This window comes from Theobroma umbraticum, unplaced genomic scaffold, assembly GCF_002168275.2.
Source record: "Theobroma umbraticum cultivar Fairchild unplaced genomic scaffold, ASM216827v3 scaffold_147.0, whole genome shotgun sequence".
NCBI lineage: Eukaryota > Viridiplantae > Streptophyta > Magnoliopsida > Malvales > Malvaceae > Theobroma > Theobroma umbraticum.
Window position 1 is genome coordinate 8164162 of NW_018397259.1, and position 10148 is coordinate 8174309.

Sequence of the window (10148 nt, forward strand, 5' to 3'; positions counted from 1 at the left end):
TTTGACTGCTAAAAGTTCAGCCCTGTTTGAGTCAAAATTTCCAATGGAGTTTGAAAACAGAATAAGGGAAATACCATGTTCGTCTCTTAGAATCCCACCAATGTCCGAGTCCCCAGGACATCCTAGGGATGCTTCGTCAGCCTTGAATTTAAGGCTTCCTTCCTTCTGCTAGCTTGGACCATGGTATCTTAACCTTGGTTTTAGAAGTTTTTCTAGGAGTGACATTTTCATTAAGTTGTCTAGCCATATAGCAGATAGAGGCATTGATATCAGGCCATTTGGCCTTCATCCGCCAAACAACTCTTGTTTTGGCTAACTCCAGAATTAGCTCCGCACACCATAGCTTGCCTCTGAAAACAACATCATTACGGGATAACCATATGGACCACAAATGGCATACCAAGCCATCTTCCACACAATGCCATCAGAAAGACAATTAGCCGTGTCCTTCTATAGCAAAGGTTTCCTGCTTTTTTGGATGATAAAATTCTAGTAAGAAAAGAAATATATATGATGCAATATCACTAATGAAATTTTAGATGAATTATGAGATTCCATCCTTAATTGGGCAATTTATTTGCATTTTTCTTTTAAATTTTGATGCTTTAAAAATGCTCATAGATTGAGAAGCATAATGTACATGCTAATCTATGTACATATATAGTACAGTCATGATTCCGCAAGCATTGTCTTTTCTTTGTTCCATCTCTAACTTAATGCGTTAATTTTCCTCCTCCTTTAAACAATAATTTAAGCATAAGATTACAACAAACACCTCTCAGCACCACAATTGAGCATAAAACAGAGTAGAAAACAGATATCGAGACTACTTTTCCAGCAACAACCCAATTCTAGTGCTCAGTCTAGTATCCTTAACAAAACTTGAAAAGAATCAGCTACCTAATCTCAAACAAGTTTTAGTAGGAGATCTGGACTAACAGATATTTCTTAGCACAGTCCTTAAACCAGAGGACAGCAACAGACCTGTTCCACGTATATTGTGTACAATCTGGCTTTGCAATCATCACAGTGTCCTGCCAGTTGATACTTCCGATCTCGATCCCTCTAGTTTCTCTGGGAGTAGCCAGTCTTCCTTTTATCTCATCGTTCCACTACTTATGAGCATTTCAAAGAAATGTTGTACTGATTGCTTGCACATATCCATTCAATAAAATTTAATTTACAAACGAATAAATGGATTTTAAATTAAGACAATTTTAATTTGAGGTTTTACACTTACAAGAAGAGAAAGGAAATAAGTAATTTGCAAATTGATGTGTACCTCACTGAGCGACGGAGAATTACAAGTTAATTCGGAATTAAAATCATAGCACCTTTTGACATTCTATGGATATCTGGCCAAATGAAGAAAATAAGGGGGGGGAAATCCCCATATGAATAAAGAATTGCTGCGCACAAGTGATTGGGTGAATTGAAGTAAGAGTTCATGTCTGGCCTTATTTAATTCCCCAATCACAATTTCCTATCATATATATTTCGTAGTTTCAAACAACCAAAATTTGATCTAAGATGATTAATTATATATTAATTAATCAAGTGTCGATAGATCTGAAATGTTTTAAATTTCGTGGGAATGAGAAGTGCAGATTATTTTATTAACTAAAACTAATAGTAGAGTCTATGTCTCCACTGCCCTAACCATGTCTTGATGTTATCATAACGTGCAAGTCTGAGAACTCAAACGTTAGACATAAAAAAAAACTAGAGTAGTTATCAATCTTTTTTATTTAGGTACGATTCATTACTTATTAAATTTATTCTATTCGACAGAGTCTTAAATTGATTTTAGGTCTATCTAAAGAACAAATAACTTAGTCTACAAATTTTTAGAGTTAGGTTCGAGAGTACGATTACACACGGAGAAGGATTAACACCCCGTGATGCCTATTTCACGAATGATATCATTTAATTATAAGTTATCCTATTATAACCTAAATCATTAATTTTATTTTTATGTTTTCGTAATTGTTGTTTATTTATTTTATTCTTTATATTATTAGCAAATTAAAACATTTTATTTGGTTTTACTAATATGACGTGCACATGATGCAATTATAAAATACATAACATAAAGTCCAGATAATGCCAAACAAAAATATTTTATTGAGGATATTTTTCGAATCTACCCATCATACTGATGGGATTCAGAGATACTCTCTCACATAGAAAAATACTTGAAAAACTAGCCTTCATAGGTTCAACGAGTAAATCCTATTACTCAAGTAGTCGTTTGCAAGTAAAAACAATATTTTCATGAATGTTGCCCCTAACACTAGCAAAAGCCTTTTATTAAGGATATTCTCTTAGCCCTCTTATCGTATTGATGGGACTCGAAAGTTTTTTTGCATCTAGGAAATTTTTCGAAGGAACTCGCCTTCGCAAACTCCCTCGAAATGTCCCATCATCAGGGCTTTGACTCGTACACACAATATGTCTACATACCATAACATTTAAACCATGCAATGATAATGTGTGACATGTTATAAATTTCTATATCCATTATTAATTATTCTCTGTATTCATTATTATTATAAGTTTACTATCTTTGAAAATTTTATTATTACTATTTATTTATCATTATGAACATCATTATTTTTCATAATCCTACATATTTTAAAAACTATATATTTCATCCATCACCTCTTGTATTTATTATTATCATTACTTCATTATTTTTTTGTTTTTATATTTTTGTTTGATTATTAATTAAATCGATATGTTTTTCATTTACTTAGGATTATAAACAACGGGACTCAAGATTAAAACCCTCCCATCGTAATGGTGAGATTTTAATCAAAACTCCTAACCTAGAAAAATTCATTCGAGATTATGACTTCTCGCATTCCAAATGAACATTCAATTATCGGTATAATTTGATATTCTTTCCATTAATAATATTATATATGCACGTGCATTTTTTTTACACATATATATACTCTACTTTCCTAATTATTAACCTTAAATATTATTTTCCTTTTTCATTCTATTTTCTTCTGCACCTATTTTTTTATAACTAAATATTTACCTTTTATATTTTAATTCATCATTATTATTATTTTATTACTAAATATTTATTTTTCTTATATGAATATTTCTCATTTACCTAAATAAATTTTCTTACAACTAAATGTTTATCTATTTCTATATTTGTCCTATCATTCTTCTATTTTATATGAAAATATATTTTTCTGTTAATTATTCTTGTATCTAATTTATATAAACCCCTATTTTGGTTCCTATTTGTATGTATTATTTATTTATTATTTTTTTATACATATACACATTTTCCTATTTCTATAATTTCCTACCCATACCTCTAATATTCATGCTACCACAAATATATTTTATTTTATTATATGTATGTTTCATATGTATATTATTTTCATAAAACTATATTAAAAATTCTCCAAAACAAAGCCAACCAACACAAATATCTAACATACAAGACCAATGAAACAAAGGCCTGAAGCTTACTCAAAATTTGAGCTCAGATTAGCCCAGAGAAATCAGACCAGGAGCTAGCTCACCAACCTGCTTCAAGAAGCCGAACTCCCTTCTGCGAACGCACCGTTTAAGGACTCAGAGGAGTGATCTCACTCCCTTTTGAAACAGCTTTGGCCAAAACGGTGCCGTTTTGTGCCCTAATCCCTCACAACCATGGGTATTTAAATTTTTTTTTTTTCCTCTCCCTTCATTTCTCCTTTCCACTTTCTCTCTCTACGGGTGGTAGCTGCTCTCCCTTCTCTCTAGCTGAACATTCTCTCTTCTTCCTCAAATAAAACCGTAGTCCCAAACCTTCAACCTCCTCCATCTCTCTCATAGCCGGCGGCACTAAAACCCAGTTTTAGCCTCCCCTAACAATATTTCCAAACTCTCTTGGCCAAACCCCAAATCACTCAACCCATTTAGCTTCATTTTTCATTGCGATTTGTGATTTCTTTTCTTTTCTTCTGTTTTGATTTTTTGGGTGTTTGGGTATTTTAGTAGATGGTAGGAAAGAAAAGCTCCGATTTTGTGTTGGTTCTAGGTTTTCTGTAATTTCTAGAATTTTAGGATTTTGAAATCTGGCTCCTAGGCTTTTGCGAATTTGGCTTCTTTCCCTTTGATTTGCGAATTTGGCTGACCTCATGTGCGGGGATGCAAGCACCTGTTATCCCAGCATCGTAAGGCCTTGGCCAGACGCGGATTTTTAGCATCTAGCAAGGAGGCACGAGTGCACCTGCTAGGGTGCAAACTATGATGAAGACTATATGCCAAGAAATAGCAAGAGGTGAAAGCAAAAAAAAATAAATAAATAAAAATAAAAAGTAAACATTTCTGCAAAAGCTTGCAAGGAATCCGAAGAAAGAAACTTCCAAAGCATCTTTGGAAAAACGAAGAAAATAAAAACATCCTTGAGGTTCCAGGGGATCCAAGGAAAGAAACTTCCAAAGCATCTCTGAAAAGAGAAGAAAACAGAAGCATCCCTGAGACTTGTAGGGCACTTGAGAAAAGAAATCCGAAGAAAGAAGAACAAAAGCATCTGGCAAGGCATCTAAGGAAAGAAAACTTCCAAGATTTTCAAGACAAATTGTGTCCAAATTTTCAGAAAGGTTGATTTCCAAGATTTCAAAACAAATTTTGCCCAAATTTCAGAAGGGTACTCATTAGCAAATAGGGAAGACTTGTCCATAAAGGCCACCATTGTAATACAAAAGGGGAGCAGGCCAGAATCACTCTTAAAAAGCTTCTCTCTGTAACCAAATCCCTGCAATAAAATTCTGAAAGCATTTTCTTCTGTTTTATTTACTAAAACAGATAATAGATTCTTAGGTTATGTATTCTGTGTATATATGTTTGATAATCGGTTCTCGAAATTTGTAATAATCTGCTATTATAAATATTTTTCTTTTTGACTGAGAGAAAAAATCGTATACTATTTCCTTTAAACGGTAATTAATTCAAGTTCTTTAGTATCCTTATCCTTCACGCTTGTAAACTACACGTAATTCTTTCCTTCATGGTAACAACAAGGCACGTTCTTGCCAGTAAGATGCCAGTGGGAAAGAACAATTGTCTTATTAAACCTAACTTCATAGACTGGAAGAAGGCAAAGGGGAAAAAGAAATTCAAAAGTGGAAGTCTAGCATCAAATTAACAAGCTTTGGAAACTACGTAAGTTAACTTTCTCTGAGGATTATATCTGAGTCAAATTCCACAGAACCTGGACTTCCATTGGGCTATCTACCGATGCCATCAACTGATTTGTGCCTATAAATTCATCTTTTCAATCGCTCAGAAAGCAAAAATACACAGCGGCAGGTAGTCTTAATAAGTTTCCTTTCTAGCACTAGTTGTAATGGTTGCCATTGCATATTTCTTTGGTCTTTTGTTGATCAATGGAGCAATCCTCGAGGCGTTTGATGCAAATTCTATGAACTTCTTTCGTGTGTCGAAGGTTTCAAGGTACGCAACAGAGGCAAGACAACCTCACAAGTTGTATTACAGTCCACCAACAAGCCCTGATGGGAACATTAAGCGTGGACAACCAGCTATTGGATCGTCACCACCCAAGGATATAGGGCAAAGATCACAGCCAGCCCCTTAGTTTGTGTCGCCCTCATCTTCATGCCTATGCTACCTTTAATTTACTCATGAAACTTATCATTAATTTAATAGACTAATGTATAAGCAAAAGTTTTATATGAATTCTAATATCGCAAAAACATATGTATTCCTCTTTCAAGTAATTATTCTAGTACAAATACCCATGGTTACTATGTTTTTGGATTCTTTGTTACATCGCATATAAATTTGCTCAATTATTATATTAATTTCCTAGCAATCTAACAAATTAGAATTGCCATGGCTCTTGCCTCTTAGTAATAATTTACCTTATGCACTCTTGTTAATTAAGTGCCCTTAGCCTCCTTCGTCTTCTACCAGGCAGATGATTGGACCAATTGTAAGTGTTTTTTTCAAATTTGAGTCATACTCCCCAAAATAGGTGACTTATAAGAAGGAATTCTGTCTTCTTAATTAAAATATATAAAGTTTAAAAATTTTTAAAAGGAAAGAATTTCTTGCGTACAAGTGATTGGAGAATTAAAATAAGAGTTCAGGTTTGGCCTTATTTAATTCCCGAATCATAATTTCCCAACTCTCATATGAATTTGATACTTTGGAACAACCAAAATTCGATCTAGTATAATTAATTACATATTACTTCCTTTAAACTGTAAAGACTTAATTCAATTTTTTTTAATTTTAGTATTTTTTATTAAAAAAACTTTGTAATAATATTTGTCACATAATAAGAAAAGTTTGGGTTACCATGTTACTTTATCAACAAAATAGTTACACGAGAGAATTTGATTATAGAAAAATATTATCCTTAATTCAATTTTCAATAAAAGTATGAAAATTAAATTCATTAAAATTGACATAAAACGTAAATTGAAATAGTGAAGAGACCAAAGTTTTTTGGCCAATACTTCAATTTGCTTATTTTACCCGTGATCACTTCGACTTTAATGGAGACTTTACACGTGCAATTCAAGTTTATATGTTATATTGTGCCGTTGAGTCAAATTGGAGGAAACTTGGACTTCGTAGAGGGGGCTATAACACGATCCAATAACACCATCGCAGCCCATCTATTACTAGAGGCGCGTGGAATACATGTAGTCGCCAACTTTGAAACTCCCTCTCCTGTCTGCACTCATTTGTTTCCACAGGATTAGGGGCGGAGCGTCCCTTTATAATGGTGGGGCATGACCTCTTAAAATTTTTAAAATTTTTTATATATTATATATTTTAAAATAATTTTTATTAAATAATTAATATAATTAAAAAATAATAAAATAATTTTACAATCTTCATTTAATTTTACTCAAATTTTTAATTTTTAAATTTTTTCATTCATATTTCTCTCTTTTCTTTTTTATTTTTATATTATGAAATTATAAAGAAGTAAAGTTTTTATTTAATTAATTAATTTATATTATTATTATTTATTGTTTTCAATTCTATTCTATTTGTTCATATATTTTAAGTTTCTATAAATTTTCTCTTAAATTTAAATGAATCATCAACCATATTTTTTTTGTTATATAGATTATATCTCCTACTTATCATGATTTTTTATTTTTTATTGTGTAGATTTTGTTTTTAATGATTTTAAGTTTTAAAAATTAAAAAATTATTACATATGTAATTCTCAAATATAAGTTCTAGTGTTGCATTATTGGTTATTGTTTAAAATTTTATCAATATATTATTTTTATTAATCCTAATTATATAAAAAAATTATTTTGAGTATATATTTTTAATGTGCTTTATGTTTTACATTTAATTGAAAAAAAATTATCTTGAGTATAAGAAAAAATTATTAATTATGTATATCGAATTTAACTATTTATATTTTATGCATTATATTTAATATTTAGAATTATAAACTTAAATATAATAAAATAAAATATTAGATATTGATTACATTAATTTTTTAGTTGTTTATATTGAGAAAAGTAAAATTTCGAAACAAAATAAATGATAAGTTTCTTACAAATAATTTAATTATTTATATTAAAAAGAATATTATTATTGTCGAATAAATTTTTCTATAGCACTATTATAAGTTTTTTTTATTTTTTTATTTATATGTTATATAAAATTATTATTTATTATAAATTTTTTGATTATTAATAATTAAGTTCAATATATTAATTTTAAAAATTTTTAATTTTTATTCTTCTTAGCTTTTGACTTTCTAATAAAAATTGACTAATTCCACCCTGTATATGAACTTGACATTGTTGGCCTACCTAAAGTAAGCATCCAAGAATGCCTATTAATTAATCCCAAGTGTTGAGCTAGCTTTGCTTCGTAGCTCTAGTAATTTTTCGAGCCTGGTCATGGATCCGAATTCTCGCCTTCTACTGTTCGTATTGATTTATGGCCTCCTACTTTCACAAAGTGAAGTTGCCTGGAGGCCTTCTTTCAACACAATATCTTCCTATGATTTTCCGTACAAGTTCAATGTGGTGTCCAAGCGGGCTATTGGTATATCACCACCGCTGCCACCGAAGCACAGAATTGGTCCTCGAATTCAGCCGTTTCAACCACGAGCTCCACCACGGTCTTCCATTGGCTCGGCATATCATACGACTGATCAGTTTTAGTATTTTATTAAAAATATTTTATAATATTATAATTAAAATAAAATATATTAAAATAAAATATATAATATAAAAATTAAAAATTAAAATAAAATAAAATTTAAGAAACTAATATTTATATAATACAGGAAAAAAAAATTAAAATAACATATATAATATAAAAAATTATATTAAAAAAATAAAAATAAAATATATGATATTAAAAATATAACTAAGAGATGATATTATATAAAAATTAATAATAAAAAATATAAATATATTAAGCTTACATTTTAATAAATAGAGATAATTTTTGAAAATTAACATTACATTTCCAGTAAAGTACTTGTAAACCAAAAACTGCAATGCAATCTTTTTTACATTTTAATCATTATTTTACTTGTATATCAAATATTGTAATATTATTTTTTTCTACAATCACATTGTTTGTAATCACATTTTTTACAATCATATTACCTGTAATTATATTGTATTGTAAAATATCAAATATTACCTAAATTAAATGTTTAAGTGTCAATAAAATTTCTTTTATTCTTAGCAAATTCAAGAGTTTGATACGTTACAAGTTTTATATTTTTATATAAATATATACAAATGACTATTTTTTTCTAATAAACTGAACAAACTTGCGAGACACAAGTTCTGCGAAGATACCAAAATGACTTGAAATCAAGTTCTATGAAGATACCAAAATGACTTGAAATTAAAAATTAATTTAAAAAAGAAAACTCAATGCTTGAAACAATTTCAACGTATACATTCTGCTCTTCTCTTTGTAGACTTAACAAAACTTCTTTTTGATCGAGTGGTACAGATGGTCCCCAAAAGAAAACATCCTTCCGGGAACTATCCTCTGTCCGTCTTACACTCTAATCAATGACTCAGCACTTTCCTCACGACATTTACTTTTGTTCTTTTTTTAAAAAACTTTTTGTTTCTTTACGAACAACACTTTGACTTTGTTGGGTTTGGAGTACTCCTTAGCAAATGGGCAATCCAGTAGGCTATAAAAGGTCACATGCATGGTTAGCATGACAAAGAATCCATTCCCAACTCTCAAATGGCTGCCATTTCTTACCTTCTAATACTGTTGTTGATCCATGGAGCTATGTTCTCGTATACTTCTCCCACCATTGAGGCCTCCAAAACTGGAAATTCATATCACAGCAAGATTTTACAACCACCCCCAAGCCCTCGTTTTAATTATAGACTTTCTCAGACACCTAAGCGGTGCAAATTAGGAGCAGGACTCGAGTTTTGTGAGCAGGGCAAACAAACGTCTCCTTGATTTTTAAATCTTTGTTTGAAAATTTCCGTTAGATGGAATACAATAAGTTTCCTGAAAGACTCTAGGAATGATGATAATGATTATCATTATTGAGCTAGGACGTAAGACTTTCGAACAAATTGCAATGATACAGGTATGTTTGATGTAGCCGACTGATTCCACATAGACAATGAGATATAATTTTTGTTTTTTGTTGATGATTTATGTAACACCACCGAACCTCGATGATGAATATGCTTGATTTGTGTTAAGCTATTTGAATGAGTTACTGAAATTTTGACGTAAATGCCTATGAGTTTAAGGATTGTCTATGTCCATAGAGATCATTATGAGATATATGAATATTAGAAAGCTCAAATGATGTTGTGCATATATTTGACACATGAATGACATAGACATGCAATGTTGGCAAGTAGTATGTTATCCGCTAGCAATGTATCTCCATTGGGTCATAAATTAAGTCTTACGCCTTTGTGTTATGTAACAAGTATGTTGTTAAGGATTTATGTTGGCATTGCATTGCCATATGTTTTTGTGTAACGATATGTCTAGACACTTTCATGAGACAGCCAGCATATGGCCAAGAAATTAATGATGTAAATGTTTATGAGAGAACGAGCCAAGATGGCTAATGGTTAATGTGAATGTATCGGTGAAATTATGAGGATAAAAATGGCTATGAG

At 30.7% G+C, this 10148-nt stretch overlaps 1 long non-coding RNA gene across 1 annotated transcript; it reads right to left on the bottom strand.

Annotated features, from left to right (window-relative positions):
* Positions 1-6: 6 nt before the first annotated feature.
* LOC110415719 (uncharacterized) lies at positions 7-4886 on the bottom strand. The gene is made up of 3 exons (XR_002445110.1): positions 3496-4886; positions 985-1355; positions 7-466 (listed from the first exon to the last, which is right to left on the bottom strand). It is a non-coding gene; the product is annotated as an uncharacterized LOC110415719 (long non-coding RNA).
* Between the last annotated feature and the right edge of the window lie 5262 nt (positions 4887-10148).